General features: G+C 39.6%; 1 protein-coding gene and 1 non-coding gene across 3 annotated transcripts in view; both read left to right on the plus strand.

Annotated features, from left to right (window-relative positions):
- cacna2d2a (calcium channel, voltage-dependent, alpha 2/delta subunit 2a) overlaps window positions 1-18,554 on the plus strand; it is a 223,636-nt gene that overhangs the window by 27,687 nt on the left and 177,395 nt on the right. The window lies entirely within an intron of this gene.
- On the plus strand, window positions 2,673-2,745 carry trnag-ccc. The gene has a single exon. It is a non-coding gene; the product is annotated as a tRNA-Gly (tRNA).

Consider the following 18,554-nt stretch of genomic DNA (forward strand, 5'->3'; position numbering starts at 1 on the left):
GATCAACTTAATACCCCTGTAGTTACTGCAGGTCTGCACATCTCCTTTATGCTTAAAGATCGGTACCAGCACACTTCTTCTCCATTCCTCAGGCATCTTCTCACCTTCCAAAATCCTGTTAAACAATCTGGTCAAAAACTCCACTGCCATCTCTCCTAAACATCTCACGCTTCTACCGGTATGTCATCTGGTCCAACCGACTTTCCACTCTTCATCCTCTTAATCGCTGCTCTCACTTCCTCCTTACTAATCCTATCTACATCCTGCTTCACCAACTCCACATCATCCAACCTTCTCTCTCTCTGATTTTCCTCATTCATCAGCTGCTCAAAATACTCCCTCCACCTTCTCAACACACTCTCCTCACTAGTCAACACATTTCCCTCTCCATCCTTTACTGCTCTAACTTGCAGTACATCCTTTCCAGCTCGGTCCCTCTGCCTGGCCAATCGGTACAAATCCTTTTCTCCTTCCTTAGTGTCCAACCTCTCATACAGCTCCTCATATGCCTTTTCCTTGGCTTTCGCCACATCCCTCTTAACCTGCTGCCGCATCTCCTTGTACTCCTGCCTACTTTTCTCATCACTCTGTCTATCCCACTTCTGTTTTGCCAACCTCTTTCTCCTTATGCTCTCCTGCACTTCCTCATTCCACCACCACGTCTCCTTGTCTTCCTTTCTATTTCCAGATGTCACACCAAGTACTTTTCTAGCTGCCTCCCTCATCACTCCTGCAGTAGTTGCCCAATCATCCAACACCTCCTTAACACCACTGAGCCTCTCTCTGACCTCTTCCCTGAACCTCACACTACACTCTTCCTCCTTCAGTTTCCACCATCTTATTCTTCTTTCAGTCCTCACTCTCCTCCTCTTCTTCTTCGCCTCCAAAACCATCCTACAGACCACCATCCTATGCTGTCTAGCTACACTGTCCCCTGCCAACACCTTACAGTCGCCAATCTCCTTCAGGTTGCATCTCCTGCATAGCACATAGTCCACCTGTGTGCACCTTCCTCCACTCTTATCGTCACCCTATGATCCTCCTTCTTCTTAAAATAAGTGTTCACCACTGCCATTTCCATCCTTTTAGCAAAATCTACCACCATCTGCCCTTCCACATTCCTCTCCTTAAAACCATACCTACCCATCACCTCCTCATCACCTCTGTTCCCTTCACCTACATGCCCATTAAAGTCCGCCCCAATCACCAACCGTTCTTTCCTAGGTACACCATCTACCACTTCATCTAATTCACTCCAGAATCTTTCCTTCTCCTCCATCTCACAGCCAACTTGTGGAGCATAGGCACTGATGACATTTATCATCATCCTTCAACTTCCACCTTCACGATCATCACCCTATCAGAAACTCTCTTCACCTCCACTACACTCTTACTGTACTCTTCCTTCAGAATCACCCCTACACCATTTCTCTTTCCATCCACACCATGATAAAACAGTTTAAATCCACCTCCAATGTTCCTGGCCTTACTCCCATTCCACTTGGTCTCCTGAACACACAGCATATCTACCTTTCTCCTCTCCATCATATCAGCTACTTCTCTCCCTTTACCCGTCATAGTACCAACATTTAAAGTACCAACCCTAACCTCCACTCTCCTACACTGCTCCTTCCCTGCCGTCTCTGTAGGCGTCTTCCTCCTCTCCTTCTCCTCCTTGACCAACAGTAGCCCAATTTCCACGGTACCCTGTCGGCTAACGATACCTGTGGCGGTCGTTGTTAACCCGGGCCTCGACCGATCCGGTATGAAATTCTCATTTGTGATCCGCATATTTGATTTGGCACATGTTTTACGCTGGATGCCCTTCCTAACGCAACCCTCCCCATTTACCCGGGCTTGGGACCGGCACTAAGAATGCACTGGCTTGTGCCTCCCTAATGGCTGGGTTAGAAAAATTAACATTTATATTGCTGAAATTGCATACAAAAATATCTGCAAAATCTAAACCCATTTAGTGCCTTTAATTGCCATATTACATCAAAATACAAATACAGTGCGTTTAAAAAGTCCCTCCACAGTGGTCGTGTACAGTAGGTTATGGGAAACTATTCGTTTAATGAATCTCATTATTTTTCTCACTCTTGTATTTATTTATTAAATCTTGCACAGTATCACGATGTGGTTTTCGTGTCTCTGGAAAAGCCCTTGAAATTTTCAATGCAATAAATCCATGTATTTATCACTAGCTTAAAACGTGCTTCACTACCTGCTCTATGCCACTACTCCATAAAAATATAAAAATCCATTTCAAATAAAAAATAAAAAAAAAGGTGAAAACTGAACTGTGTTATCTTTATGTTTTAGTTTGAAATGATCACAGAGTCTTTTGTGTTAACTGTCCAGAGTGCTCCAGAGTTTAGCGGGTGGTGTGTCTGTAATAATGGTCTGTGGGAAACACAGTGTTCAGTTTGTAGTTAAATAGACTAAACGAAACATTGAGGCAAATCATTTACCCCGATTAATTTTTGTAATCAATTTACTTGAGTTACTCGAGGCCTGGGGTGCAGTCAGAGGTGGGAAGTAACGAAGTACAAATACTTTGTTACTGTACTTAAGTAGAATATTCTTGTATCAGTACTTTACTTCACTATTTCTTTTTTAACTTTTTACTTCCACTCAGTACATTTTTGCACAAATATCTGTACTCTAGGTCCCCTGGTGGTCTAGTGGTTAAGACGCAGCGCTCCCACCGCTGCGACCCGGGTTCGATTCCCGGTCAGGGAACCATCCCCAGCCACTCTCAGTGCCGGTCCCAAGCCCGGATAAATTGGGGAGGGTTGCGTTTGGAAGGGCATCCAGCGTAAAAACATGTGCCAAATCAAAAAAACGTGCGGAGGATCCGCTGTGGCGACCCCTAACGGGAGAAGCCGAAAGAAAGTTTTTATCTGTACTCTACTTCTTACATTTCCAAAACAGTCCATCCATTAATTTGGCGAAATGTCAATATTTTTTTCTTCCCATTGCACGCCGATTTCGGCCCATCAACATATTTCCTGTCATTGTGCTGCTTTTTCGATCTACCACTGGTGTATAATTTCCTGACTCTCACACACCACAGACGTAGACTAGTTTACGAAGCACAGAACGAGCAAGACAGAAGGCAACAAAAAGTATGGGGTTAACGTGGATGAGACAGAGGGAGTCAGTGATGTAATCATGACTAAGAACAAAGACATTCCTGATCAACTGATCATCTTTTCACTGCTTGTGTTCTATATGATGGATGTTCAGCTTGGATACATTCATTAGCTAACAAAAGTTAAAATTTAAAAGCAAATTAATTTTAACTGCACTAAATTTAAATAATGCGCTCAATGCAGCGCACATTTTTGTTTGACTATTTTTATCACTTCAGTGCAACATACATTTACTCACGACATCCTTTCAGAAATAAATAAATAAATAAACTTTACCGGAAAAATGTTTAATCAGTAAACATTTGTTTTACTGATACTCCAAGTCTTAAATCAACATCACCAAAACCTGCCTTGATTCACACAATTAACCCTCTGTGGGTCGACAAACGAGCCGGCGCGTTTTGTGGCATTTTTCCTCATAACGGCAAAACTAACTTAAATTACTGTCTTTTTTGATCATAGAGATAAGAGCAATACATCATTTGTATCTGTAAATGGTCTTATTGTATACACTCATAACAACAAACGCTATGCTTTTGTAAAATAAAGTAAACAGACAGGGGGGCACTCTCTGCCGTCTCTGTCATCTCCCTTTACAAACGCATAAATAAAACAACCTGAATCACAGTGAATTCTTGCCAAACAGACATAATAAATATATGTATAGAAAACTCGAAATGTCTTTAACAAACCATACATTAATACATCATAATATTTGCATTTTTAGGAAGGAAGGATAGAGGATAGCAGTGAAACAGTATTTGGGTGGCGGGACAACATTATTTAGAAAGCACATTTCACATTTGAAGAACTTTTGGAAAAAATTCGGAAAGGATCTGGGCTGTAGTGACATAGGAAAGTCAAACATTTACAAAGCAAAATTAAAGAAACCAAGGATGAAAAACAAAAAATGTAGACGAATAAGATAGTAGACTAGTGTCAGGTATAGGGCGTGTTAAAAACATAGTGTGAAGAAGCTAATAAATAAATCAGATTGGGTTAATAAATCGGATTTGGTCCACTACTGCCGGCTGTGTCAACATAGCCTTGTTAATATATGTGTTTACATTTTAAATCAGTTATCCAGCAGATATAGATGAGAGTATTGGTTTTGGAAAGTTCACCTAAACAAGGATAGAAGTGTTCCAGCATAGGATAACGGTGATCAGCTAAAATTACACAGTGACTCTTTCTTCTAAAGGGAGAAATTATACCCTAACCATGGCAATAAAATGCATTTACAGAATAGAAAAATCAGCAGTTTTTCCGTGTATTTGACATCTATTTATCTGTAATTGTTTGGAACTTCCCTGAAAAAAACTTTGATGTGCACTCAGAGATTTGAACTCAGATCATTTAGAATATAGTTTTCATGATGGAGATAAATTCTACACTACATGGCTAAACATATATGGACAACTGGGCAGCGTTCTTGTTGAACATCGTTCCAGATTTAATTCCCTTAATAAAACTGTTATTATAACCTTCATTTGTCTGGCAAGGCTTTCTAATAGATTGGTAAATGCTGATTTGGATTTATTTATCTACACAAGGACGAGTGAGATCAGACCTTGATGCCAGGTGAGAATGACTGTGGTGCACATTGTGTTCTAGTTTATCCCAAATGTATTCAATACGGCTAAAAGCAGGGCTAACTATGTCTTCATGGAGCTTGCTTTGTTGACAGGTGTATTGTCATGATTGAACATGTTTGATTCTTTTAGTTCTAGTGACAACTGTGTTAAAAAGAAAAAGAAGCATGCGAAAATCAGGTTTTCCCATACTTTTGGTCGTATAGTGTATAAATGTAATTAGCTTAATTTAAATTGGCTTGTAAATAAAAAGCCTTGACTCCGAAAGGAGTGGGAAGACCAGGGGACTCATAAGATGAGAAAATAGCATCTACAATCCACCTGCTGAGAGTCAGCTTATTGGCAGGAAAACCTTTCCTATGAGGGTCATAGCAGACAAACAGCTGCTCTGACTTTCTCCACAGACTCGTCCTGTGGAGATACGTGTCCATTTTGCTTATCTTGGTTGGGGGCTAGGAAATAGGTCACATCCCAGGCCTCAGCCTCCGGGTGTGTAGGAAACGTGTCACGAGAGGGTGTTTCCCCAGCGACTGCCCCGCAGGCGAGGTACAATAAGAACTCCAGAACTGAACCAACCGGGCAGTTGACTGGGTCTAACTGGTGGCATTTTACCTCCTCATGGAGGGAGCTCTGGAATGGAGGATGGTCTCCACTACCTCAGTAAAGAGACCAGCTGCTAGAAACTGTGCCCCCTCATGGGCCACAGCCATAGCTTCTTTAGCAGGCAGGGCTCCCCCTGCCTGAGAGAGGAGATCCCTTCTGGGAGGGATTTCCCAAAAAGGTCCCTCCAGGAGGGACACCAGATCCATGAACCATTGTCTGCCCGGCCAACGGGTGCCACCAGGAGGAGACAGGCGCCTTCCCGGCGAACTCTCTCCAGAACTCCTGGGAGCAGCGCGATAGGGGGAAAGGTGTACAGATGTAGCCTTTACCACGTCTGCTCCATGGCGTCCAGCCCCAGTGGGGCTGGGTGACAGAGAGAGAACCAGAGGGGACAGTGCAAAGTCTTCTGAGTCGCAAACAGATCCATCTGGGCACTTTAAAATCTCTGCCATATCTGCTCCACCACCTTGGGGTGAAGCCTCCATTCCCCAGGTCTCAGCCCTTGCCTCGAAAGGGCATCTGCTCTCCAATTTAGAGGACCGGGGATATAAACTGTGCGTCCGTCTGTAGCTTTATGCAACGACAAGGGGTTCCCAGGACGGGGCCTTAAGACAGAAACGTAGGTTATTTTCACATTTCTAAGGTATGAAGGGCTCGCTGCGAGACCCTGATAATACGGAGTGGACTGCCCTTTTCGGAGAACCCTCTGTATCTGAGCCACCACTGGAGGGGTCTCATTTTGAGGAGGCCGAGTGGGATCACATTGGATGCTGTCGCCATGAGACCCAGCAGCCTTTAAAACTGCTTTACAGTTAGTGACTGGCCTTCCCTTACTGTCCTGACTGCTGTGAGGATAGCTTCGATCCGGGCGGGAAACAGTTGTGCCTGCAACACGGTCGAGTCCCACACTAACCCCAAACAGGTGGTTCTCTGTACTAGAGAAAGCACACTCTTCTCTGTGATTAATCTTACCCCCAGCTCCTTTATACAGGCGAGAACAACATCTTGATGCCGGGTGGGACACATCCCGTTGAACCGGGGAGGAGAGTACCGAATTGAATCAACTCATCCGTCTCCATGCCTTCTGCCAGGTCGGCCTGCGAGCCCCACGACGTGTGGTGCCGCTCTGCCTCTGCCTGGAGCAGAGCGTGCACATAGCCATACGGCTACATCGCAAACAATCGTCTTCCTCGAAAGCGGACTGAGCATGCTCCACTCCCAAGCAAAAAACACATAAGTCATGTGTGTCTCCCCCCGTAATAAAATGGGGGCAAGGAGGGACACACATGCAAAAGTCTTGTTTTACTTGAGCCATTGCTTGCACAGACTTACACACAAAGCGCTTACCTGAACAAACAGAAGCAAACGTTGCTTTATTGCTCACGCATTTTGTAGTTTCCTGGTTCGCGACGTCGCCCGCTGATAACGTCACGACTTGCCGTTGTTCGGATTTCACACTTGATTCAGAGCGTGGGCAACGCGAGGCGTTCCCAAAGTGTTGTGACACAACTTAAGTTCTACGAGAAAAAATATAATTTCATGTCAAACAGCATAGAAAAATAAACTGACTGCTGTTTATATGCAGTATATTGAGTAGAAAGGTTGGTGTTCTGAGCTAACTAATGAAAAAATACAGAAAATATGGCTGGATTTTATTTAAAAAAAACTTTCCTTATGCTGAAATAATAGACACATTTCTGTAGTAAAATGATCTGAATTTGTTTGAGAAATGTGTTTAGATGGATATGTGTTTACTGATTTGATTTTGTAAATACACTCACTAATGGTACTCCGGTACTGACTTATGAGGGCACACACACACACACACACACACACACACACACACACACACACACACACACACACACACACACACACACACACACTTGGTGCTTAGACTTGCAATGCTGTTTCATCAGTGCCCTCTGATCAGTGTAATTTGTTTCCTGACTTAATAGCACTTAGTCCTGAAGACCATTTACAGGAAGTGCTGACTGTCCCTGTACTTTCTGCGAAATTGCTTTATCCGAAAGTAAACACCCACACCCATGTTAACACGGCAAAACAGAACATCGGGAATTATTTAAACCTGCCCCAGACACAATTGCCTGCTCTGTCCACCCATATTCTTTCGTGAATACGTGAATCTACATAGCTTCACGAAACAAAATGCAAAATATCTATGAATACCTATGAAACTCTCATGGTTTGTGTGGAATTGGAAATAATCAATGTAGCACATGGTAGCTACAGAAAGATCAGCCTTATTGATTGGCTGAAACTCATAACTTAAACTAGTACTGTATATGATTAACTATAAACGTTTGAGAGCCTTGGATAGGCTATAGTTGTATCTTCATGCACTGGTGCTGATTAACTGTTGCCTCAAAAGGTAGTAGTCCATTTAGTGTGGTTTATGTTTTGTGTTTGTGTTGATGCTGGAACAGTTTAGCATCAAGGCACACTCTTTAGAGATTGATTTGGATATGAATCATGATGCTATCTATTACGGTTCATTTTAGTATAAATTTGCTTAATATAGCAAATTCCTGGGGCCACCAGCAAATCATTTCTACAATCAGTCGTGGTTTCTTTAAAGACAATGTGAACATACAACATTATTTATAATTATTATTATTTATTTATAAATTTATTGGTGAAAATTGTATAAATACTTTTTTTTTAACTATAAATGTCACCATGACAACCAAAAAAATTTGCTTTCTTATCTGCCACATAATGGATTGAATCAAACAACTTATAATACTAATACAAGAAAGTTTAGCTGGGTCTCATGTCATTAATTTTGGAGACACACCTCTAAGGCTACTTTTACATCTCAGTGAGTTCAGAGAGAAAACCAGGACGGAATCCAGTTTTAAACTTTGCACATGCAATGTTATACCGTCCTGACAAGAAAAACATCAGAACAATCGTTTGCATGGTTTTGCTCAAGGTTGAAGCTGAGAATCAAGTCCTGCTCCTTTACAGTATGAAAGTGCAATCTGCGTAACACGTGGTATTGTTTGACTGTCCATATTCTAAACAACAAACATAGGAGTTTGATTCCCACTCTAGTAAAATATGATTACATGATAAGTCAATGTGGATAAGTAAAATGTAATTGCCAATTGCAATAAATGGGCATCTGCTGGGGGAGGAGCAGTGCTGTGGATATCTGTTGACTCTTATCTTACCTGTTTTTAACACGTCTATAGCCATGCTGTTTGCTGCTGTTAACAATTTTAGGTATTTCTATTTGTCTAAATATTAAAGTACGGAAATAATAACCACACTAATAAATACCTGCTTGCAAGGGATGATATAGTGAGGATGCAGTGTTATTGAACTTTCACCTTGATGTTGTCTAGACTATGTAAACATAAGTAAATATGACTATTGCACACTGTTTTTTTGTATGATTTTTTATAATCCTATAGAATTAATTCTTGGCAGAAATAAGTCATAAGTATGCTTATCTGTTTTTGTTTTTTTTATTATATTTATAGAAGTTCAAGAAACAGTATATGTTTACGTACTTGAATTCAGGCAATTTTGAGTTCATTATTATTAAATGTGTTTAACCTTTTTTTTAATGGAAGATTGCTAATGATTTGTATGGTGTGGGAGTGGAGAATTGTGGTGGGAGCACAGAGGCGTGTGGGGTGACAATAGGAATCTTGCCCAGGGTTCCAAAATGCTAGGAACGGCCCTGTTTACCACAGGATGTAACAGACACCGGAGAGAGAGAGGGAGAAATAGGGGGAGAGAGAGAGAGAGATGGAAAGATACCGGGCAGAGCTGACAGCGTGTATGGGGATGTGTGTGGGGAAAGCGGCGGTTGCCAGGTGAAGGCGCGCCAATCCGTGAGTGTGTGCAGGTTACGCGTTGGCGTTGAGGAAAGATGTATGTTTGTGTCCCGGCGTGAGTACGAGGGAAGCGGTGGGGCAAAAGTGAACGAAAACTAAAAGAAAGCGCTGTCTGTTAAACAATCGTCTGTCGTCTCTCTCTTCCAACCTGGACCAGTGAGATCTGTTACAGTCATATTGTATATGGCAATATGACTGTTTATCATATTGCCACGTCAAATAGCAACTTTAATAATACAGTTTCTCTCTCTGCTCAGTGTTGGTGATTTTATAGCTAAAATATGGCCATATATCAGAGGTAGCGGACCAGTTCAGAGTCGTTCTGCTTGGCATCCATATTTAGCTGGTCTCTGCACTGCACACTGGAAAGTCATGTGACCACATGCACCATACTTGCACTGCCTAAACTGGGACTATCTGGTCTTTTTTTTATTTGTTAGATTTGCGAAAAATCTGCAAACTGTTCTCAGAAAGTACGCACATTGCGATGCAATTAATCGCGCAGCACTAATTTCCCAGAAGAGTGAAGATTATTGTAACCGCAAATGGGTCCATATAGACCACAGTATATTTTCTTTGGGAAGGTTTCCCACTTAAACCCACATGCTATTCTTAGCGCAATCTAGTTTTATCAGTCTAATAGTCTTTTTTTCTCTCCCAGAGGAGACAAACCCCTACATACTAGAGTGTAGAATATTTTCTCCTTTTTGTGGGGTGGGGGGGTTCATTTTAAGATATAGCCTAATGTAAAGCCTTGAATGGGTGGCCATTGAATAGAAACATATTTGCAAGTGCATTCTTTTCTTTTACTGAGAATGCTATTGATATCCCTTCAACATTCATATCAATGACTGATATGTAAATTAAATGGTTGTTTTTAGTCTGTTAGATTTAAACAGATTTGGATGGATAGTTGTGCAGCCGCTCTCCATTTCTCTGCTGTAATCTCAGTTCGTTGCAGTTGTGGCTTGTGTCTTTCTGATATCAGATGATTACAGTGTCAATCCATCAATCAGCACATGTGATTACAGTGCTGCGACTGAGAAATTTGGTTCGCTATTTAAAAAATTGATTTGCGAAACAAAAGCGATCACTGTTTCTCGCTTCTGATGTGATGGTTGTTACCTGATCTGTGCTTTCAATCAGCTGTGTATTTAGTTTGAGCATTCTTGCCACAAACAGAGTAAATGGTAGGCACCAATGAGCAGTAAGTAAACTTATATTAACACAAACACCTTGTTAGTCACTAGCTGGTTACAATTTGGTTTTCTAGCACAAACAATTTCCCAAGTGGGAACTACCCATATAATTGTATTTTTTCACCTTCCTGCTGCATATAGGAGTGATATGACAAAGGGGTTGAAAAGTGTAGTGTGATCGTGGCTTGACTACTATGACATTGGCAGAAAGTGTTCCTGCTACTAGTTGCCACAGTATCATATTATATCACTTATTCATTCCTTCATTTGTCATTATTTATTCATATCTCTCATATATCGTAGTCTTACCAACCTGTACATATGTAAATATTTTACACTGCTACCAAATGCAATTTTGGTTATATGCTGGATCTTGTTGCCTTGTACTGTAACATGTGGAATGACATTAAAGTTTAATCGAAACTAATCTATTTTATAGTAACATTTACCAGGGGCTTGGCAAAATTTAATTAGGAGACAGGTCATGTGTTACAGATCACTATACAGTGGTCCTTTGGAACTCGCAGGGGTTACGTTCTAAGACGTAACACTGAATTTTTGAACGCACCCCCGCAGCCCTTATGGTACTTTATGTCACTGTAATACAATAATGTGTTTTAAAAGATTTTTATAAAATTTGTTAGTGAAAACATAGTTTAAAATTTTATTCCTAACGTTCTTGAAAAATTAAATTAAAAATGAAAGTTCCGAACCGCGATTTATGGGGGGTTGACTGTACTGCTTTTTTCCCATCTTATTGGTAGTTGCTGCATAAAGCCATTACATATTTTTTTCACTTTGTCATGTTGCTGAACACGCCCATATCCGGACATCTTTCTCACTAAAAATGAACAGTTCCAGGTCACCTTGTCACTGCTAGTCAGGATGCATGAAGTTGTTAATTAGGTCAGGTTACATGTTTCACTAACTTCCTTCTAAAACATAACCAAGCCATTAAGCTTTTTATTATTTTGTCAATCCAATTTGTATACACTGTGCAATGCGTATAGTGGGCGTCTGAAGCGTTCCGGCAAACATTCTGAGATACAGCTCATTTATTAAAAGCATTTGAAAAAGCTTGGAGTGCCAAGACCTTTGGCAGAAAGTTTGCATCTACTACTGTGTGGAAGAGTAATGCTTTTGTCTGCATTGCGCTATTTTTATACGTCATGTTGAGAGCGGCTCTTCTGCATAATCCCTTCCTATGGATTTGAGTTTTTTTTTACAAAAAAATCATAATGGCCTTAATGTATACTACTGTGTGTGTGTTTGTGTGTGGAAGGAGGCTTAGCTGTATAAACAGCAGAATATGCTTTAAAGTGATGTGTTAGTAATGGAAAGGTGAATGTGCATCTTTCTGTACACTCGTTCTCTGTCCTGTTGTAGTGAGATTTAGCAGAATGACTCTCATGTTCCTCTTCAATCACAAAATCGATATACAATGTACAGTAATAGTAAAAATGTCAGAAAGACTGTACCAGGCATATATATATATATATATATATATATATATATATATATATATATATATATATATATATATATATACCAAACTGTTTTCTATGAACAGCAGCAAAGTGTTTATTGGAATTAATAACAAAAGCTGTAGCTTTTCTATATTACAATATACGTGTGTCAGTCATGATTTACACTTTACAGTTTGTCGCATTAATGTGCAGATGTTCCTCAACCTGTTACCACATTGGTGGAGTTACAAAATTTTATGAATGTTTTTGAATGCAGTAGCGTTTAATTTTTCCCTCACTTGAACTAGGAGACCCAAACCTGTTCCAGCATGACAATACCCCAAATCTAGTTTTATGATATGCTTTACATGGGTTGGATTGGAATATCTTAAACAGCTTGCTATAGAGCTCTGACCTCAACACTACTGAACCCCTTTGGGATGAATTGGAACACCCCAGGCCTTCACACCCTACATCAGTACCTGACTTTACTTACACTATAGTGTCTGAATGAGAACAAATCTCCACAAGCACGCTCTAAAATTGAGTGGAACATCTTCCCAGAAGTGTGGAGGTTATTATAACAACAAATTGGAATTAAATGTGAAACCGCAAAGTTTTTATCAGTATAGTGTATTTAATATATATTAAATAAAATGTTAAAAAAAAATACTAATGCAGTTTACACTCGTGGATTATATCCCATTTGTCCAGGCTTTAATCCCATGGATATTAGTCCGATTCAGGAAATCTCACACACACACACACACACACACACACACACACACACACACACACACACACCAACTCACAGTCACAAACTAATTTACAGATTGTGCAAAAATTTGCACATTATGACTAACACACACATAGACAATAAATAGGTGTGTAGCGTTACACTTATTTGTACCTGAATTTTTCGGCACATGGCTTTTGGTTCGAAACGCATGTGTACAGAATGCAGAATGGAACATAGTTAAAATCTGAGTTTCCTCTTGAAGTATAAGCGATTGACCGTGAAGTTTGTTTTGTCTCCGCCCCACACTTTAAGTGCCTTTTTTAAATTATTATCATTAACTTGAAAACATACACAACAATGCCAAGGGCTAGATTTAGCGCAGTGTCACTGTGGCTACTCACTCCATACCAGAAATAAGATTTGTTTTGAGCATGCATGAACATGCTCAAGAATCCATAGAGCTAGTGTTAGCTGCTAAACAGGAAGTGGCTAGTGCTATGGATTCTTTAGCGTTTTATGTCCAGCTTCAACAATTTCTGTTAAAAGGAGAAAATCCTGACAATTCCACATATCGAGAGTGAATGAATAAAGGATGGAAGGAATGAAGACATTTATTAAAGTATGCTAAAATAAGTTATAAACAGTTAAGTAGATCATATCTTTAGAAAAACAAATATTAAATGTAAAACACACACACACACACACACACACACCTGTATTTCCCATGGGGTCTAACAAATGTAAATGTTATTTAATTTTTTCATTATTAATTAATTTCATTTTTTCATTTATTAATTTTATTTAATCTAATTTGTGCCAATTCAATTATTCAGTTTAATCAATATAATAAAAAAGTTTATTGCATTAATTTGATTTAATTATTTTTTGTATAAAATATTATAAACATTTTATTTACTATTGTTTTAAAAATGTAAACTGTTTATTCGTAATCTCAAATGTTAATAATAAATGGCATTAATAAAAAAGACATACGGAAATTGAACTAAATCGTGACTTAAAAAACAAGGAATGTACCGAACCGTGAATTTTGTGTACACCCCAACTCTAATTGTTGGAGGAATAGAAGGTGATAAAAATGTGCTTGTGCAAAGCTATTGAAAGCAGGGCAGCGGATAAATCCTTTTCCTCTTCTTATTCATTTATGTATGTGCCCTGGCAAGCACATTCATAATGCTCGTGCTATTGTTTGTGCTCTATTTGTTTGTTTGCATCTGTGTGTGTGTGTGTGTGTGTGTGTGTGTGTGTTTGTCAGAAACAGATGTGCAATCAACTGGGGGAGTTTAAGCTACTGTAATAACGCACAAGGATTCTTAATGCCGACAAGGTTCACACTGTTCTACCTGTGATTGTGTGTGTGTGTGTGTGTGTGTGTGTTTGTTTGAGAGATCTTGTGTCAAAGTAAGGTCCTAACAGAGAGAGTGATACAAGTGTGTGTGTGTGTGTGTGTGTGTGTGTGTGTGTGTGTGTGTGTGTGTGAGATTTTGTGTCAATGGAAGATCTTAACAAAGATAGTGAGACCATTGTGTGTGTGTGTGTGTGTGTGTGTGTGTGTGTGTGTGTGTGTGTGTGTGTGTGTGTGTGTGAGTGTGTGCGAGAGAGCGAGATCTTGTGTCATTGCAAGGTCCTTACAAGTATAGTGAGACAAGTAAAATTGTGTGTGTGTGTGTGTGTGTGTGTGTGTGTGTGTGTGTGTGTGTGTGTGTGTGTGTGTGTTGTAGCATTTGCAATGCCAGCTTCACAAATCCCATCAAACAACAGAAGCCTGGGAGAAGGGCCAGAGGCTCAGATCAAAACCTGAGCTGGCTTTGAATGAGAGAGTGAGAGTGAAAGAGATAGAGAGAGAGCATGTGATGAGACAGAAAGAGAGAGAGAGAACAAGTAACAGAGAGACGAAGAGAAAGAGACACTGAAAGTGAAAAGTAGGAACAGTGAGAGACGTAGTAGGCTGTGTGGGTTGGTGACTCAAAAAAGAAGAGGTTGGAGAAGATTTGTTAGTGGTTATGCTTTAGGAGCAGGACAACAGAAGGAGTAGGAAGAAGAGGCTCAACACATTCGCCCGAACTCTTTCGTTCCAAATAAAAGCACACTCTTCTAGCAAATGTTTTGCGTTATCTCTGTTGTCTGAGCTATAACAGGATTGGAGAACAAAGATTACATACAGTATAATGAAAAGAATTCTTAAAGTATATAGAAAACAAGAGGTGTTAAGCAGGCAGGAAAATAAGAGAAAGGAGGAGGATTTTTGAGCAGGTGGAATTGAATAAAACTATGAGACTATAAATCTGTTGTGAATCTGCAGCTGAGTGTTTAGAGTATTGGGTGGTACAGAATATATCGCTTTTTCCTACTTGTTTATCTGTAAAGGATCTGGATTTGTACTTTGTGTGGCTGCGGTGGCCGAGCGTTTCCTGTGCAGGATCAATAAAGCATTGGTTTATGCGGCTTTGTATCTGTCTTTTTGTTAAACAAAAAAGGAAGTTTTATTAAAGCATGTTTAATACTATCACAGCTATAATACCCTGTATAGACACCAGAACCTATAGATTCGTATGTGTTTTTCGAACATTCAACATTTGCTGATATATTAACCTCTAACCTTCTGGGAAGATGTTCCATTAGATTTTGGAGTGTGCTTGTGGAGATTTTTTATCATTCAGCCACAAGGGCGTTAGTAAAGTCAGGTACTGATGTCGGGTGAGGAGGCCTGGGGTGCAGCCAGCATTTCAGTTCATCTCAAAGGTGTTCAGTAGGGTTGTGGTCAGAGCTCTATAGCAGACCACTAAAATTTTTCATAAAAAATCATAAAATCATAACTTTATGGAGCTTGCTTTGTGCATAGGGACATTGTCATGCTGGAACAGGTGTGTGTCTCCTCGGTTAAATGAACAGAAAATGTAATGCTACCACAACCTAGTTGACATGTTAATGCACTCTCTAGAATATTTCAGTTGAAATTGAAAGAAAAAAAAAGTTTTTTCTGGTGTATTATAATTCTGGAAAAAAGGTAATGACTTAATAAAAATGATGATGCATTTAGTAGAAAACACATAATTCACTTTATCATCATCCACATTTGTCTCTTCACGAAAGCAGTCATTTCTACACAAACAATGAATTCTTTTTTTTACTAAACGTCTTTATTTTATTACACAACCCAAACAGTTTAAAACTCATCTATACTGGTTTGGTAATTTGGCAGTGTGTACTTAATTTCACGGCCAGAATATGCTGCTCTTCTTGCTGCAGAACAAAAAGTTCATGGGGTGGAGTTGGATCTTATCCGAATCTTCTTTTACTAGGCAAAGTTGAGTGCAATGTCCAGGATAAATGTGTTTTATGTGTTACTGTACAGCTGGTGTGAGATTGGGGTTAGGTTGTGGTCACTGATATTTTCATTCCTTTGATTGACTCCGGTGAATTCATATTACATGAAGAATGATAATTCACGGTGTGTCCTCTTGATGAAGAAAGCAATGATAATAGCGCTGTTGCATTACAGCGTTTCGTTTTATACAACACAGCTTTAAAATATGAAACCAAGAAAAACCTGCGGTGTTGCCGCATACACAGACAAATTTTTATAAATTAATCAATTTATCATATCCAGTTACCTGTCTTCATAACAAATCTTAGAAGAAGTTTTGCAATTTTCGAGAGCCTACTGTGACTAGCTTTACGCTAACAGAAGGAGTTGGATCAGATTGAGCCCACCCTCCCCTGAAATTTTTGGTTGTGCAGCAAGTCTGTGCCACTAGATCTGATTACAAACTAAATTTGGGCCTTTAGCCGTGTGTCCGTGTCATTATAGCACTTTGCTATCCAACACCTTAATTAAAGCATGAAAGGAACTCACCCTAGCAAGGTTTTCAAATATTTTGACTGCTTTTGCCCTCATGTTTACTTCATGTGATCTCTTCAGGCAAATAGCCATAACATAGACAATAACAAATTTACTTTTGAAAGTAAAAATCGTTCGGGTGGTAATATACAGCGCTATATTATTTGCTAGAAATCAGCTACAGAGAGCACACTGCAATAAATCTGTGACAATGACCCTCCATCTAAAAGTTTTTTCCTCTCTCATCATATATAGTGTACACTAGTGCTGTACACGATGATTTGTTCAGCGTCGCTGCCATTTCTCCAGACAATTCCTCTGGCTTCAACATTTTCTCCACGCTGTACTGCACGTGTTGAGCGTGTGTCTTGTGTGATGACCATCCCTCCCAGCTCATTTCACACTCGACTCAGACTTCAAACGCAGCCCGCATCAACCCCGTGTGGGCAAAACTCGGCGTGAAAGCGTCTTCCCTTGCCCTTCATTCACACCCTCATTTATATTAAAATGATAGAACATGTGGCCAAACTGTCCCACAGATAAGACTTCAAACGTCTGTGTGTGTTTGTATGCATCCATGTGTATTTTGTGCCCATGAATGTTTTTGCATCCAGGTTTCTAAAATTAGCATACTGCCTAGTCTAGCAGTATCCTGATATAGCAGTTTATTTGTAATTTTAATATCGGGGGAGAGGAAACTGATTGGATTACAGCACTCATATGTCCTAATATGTGTAGCAGTGCAGCAGATAGGCTACACGTATAAATAGCAACGTGTGCGTGCCACTGCTGAAATAGTGCCAGCCTACGATGCTCCGGACATTGGCCACAAATCCTGAAATCTGTTCTGTACTTTTCTAGCCACAAGCATAAGGATCTTTAAGGGTGCAATGCTATGATTCTTCTCACTTTCAAGCTAAAAAGAAAATTGGAAAATCTTGAATTTAAAAGACACAGAATTGTTTAGTTTAAAGCAATTATCAGTAAATAATTTAATAAATTTTTGTGTAGAACTGATGATTTTTTTCATTAAAAAATCCAGCTTATAAACTGAACTATGGATTGATGTGTGATGTAGTACTCAATCAGGCAGATTCAAATGCATAACTTTTTATTTATAGCGCAAATGCTTTACACAAAGACAACGGGAAGTGGTAGCTCAGTGGGTAAGGCACTGAACTTTGGATTGGAAGGTTATAAGACAAAATCCCAGCCTAAAAACAAGCTGCTACTGCTGGGCCCTTAACCCTTTAATTAGTTTGTTATATATAAATGCTAAATACCAGGCAACATGATTCAGGTGTAGACAGTCATGTGACATGGAATGGGAAGGTGCAGTGGTTAATGGAATTTTTTTTTGGAAAAGTTTTATTACACAAATGAAACCGTAGGTTGAAGCTGAAGAGTTTTAGGAAACACTCGGTTAAATGGCATAACCCAACATGTACCTGTAAATGCTATTGTTGTCTTTTTTATTTATTTATTTTTCACTGAAATGACATTAATTACACAAATGACACATTCTAATGAATTTTGATTAGGCGGAGTGGAGAAGGCATAATTCCTTATAAATATAGAAGCTACAATTAAAGCTAGTCCCCAAGTAGCAGCTAAAATGTATACAATGTATAAATATACAAACACCTTTGCCCAGGCCAATATTAGCTTTATACACATGACACTTAAACAACAAAGGGTACAACTGGAAAACCTTACGGAATGCTTCCAATTCACTTTAAAGTTTAATGTTGATCAATATAATATTGACCTTCAACTTCATTTCAAAACAATTATAGTGTGTGCAAAAAATGAGAACCTAGTCTGCAAAAATAAAGAGAAACATTTATGCATATACATTTACATCCCGAAACTGACAATTGAGCAGTTAAGGGTTAAGGGCCTTGCTCAAGGGCCCAGGAGCGGCAGCTCGGTGGTGCTGAGATTTAAGCCTTCAGATCTAGAGTCTAATGCCTTGACCACTAAGCCACCACCTCCCACAATATATTAATATACAAATTATATCCAAATACACAAAAAAAGTCATATGTACCTAGAATAATATATGATTT

The sequence above is a fragment of the Silurus meridionalis genome, chromosome 1 (assembly GCF_014805685.1).
Source record: "Silurus meridionalis isolate SWU-2019-XX chromosome 1, ASM1480568v1, whole genome shotgun sequence".
NCBI classification, from domain to species: Eukaryota; Metazoa; Chordata; class Actinopteri; order Siluriformes; family Siluridae; genus Silurus; species Silurus meridionalis.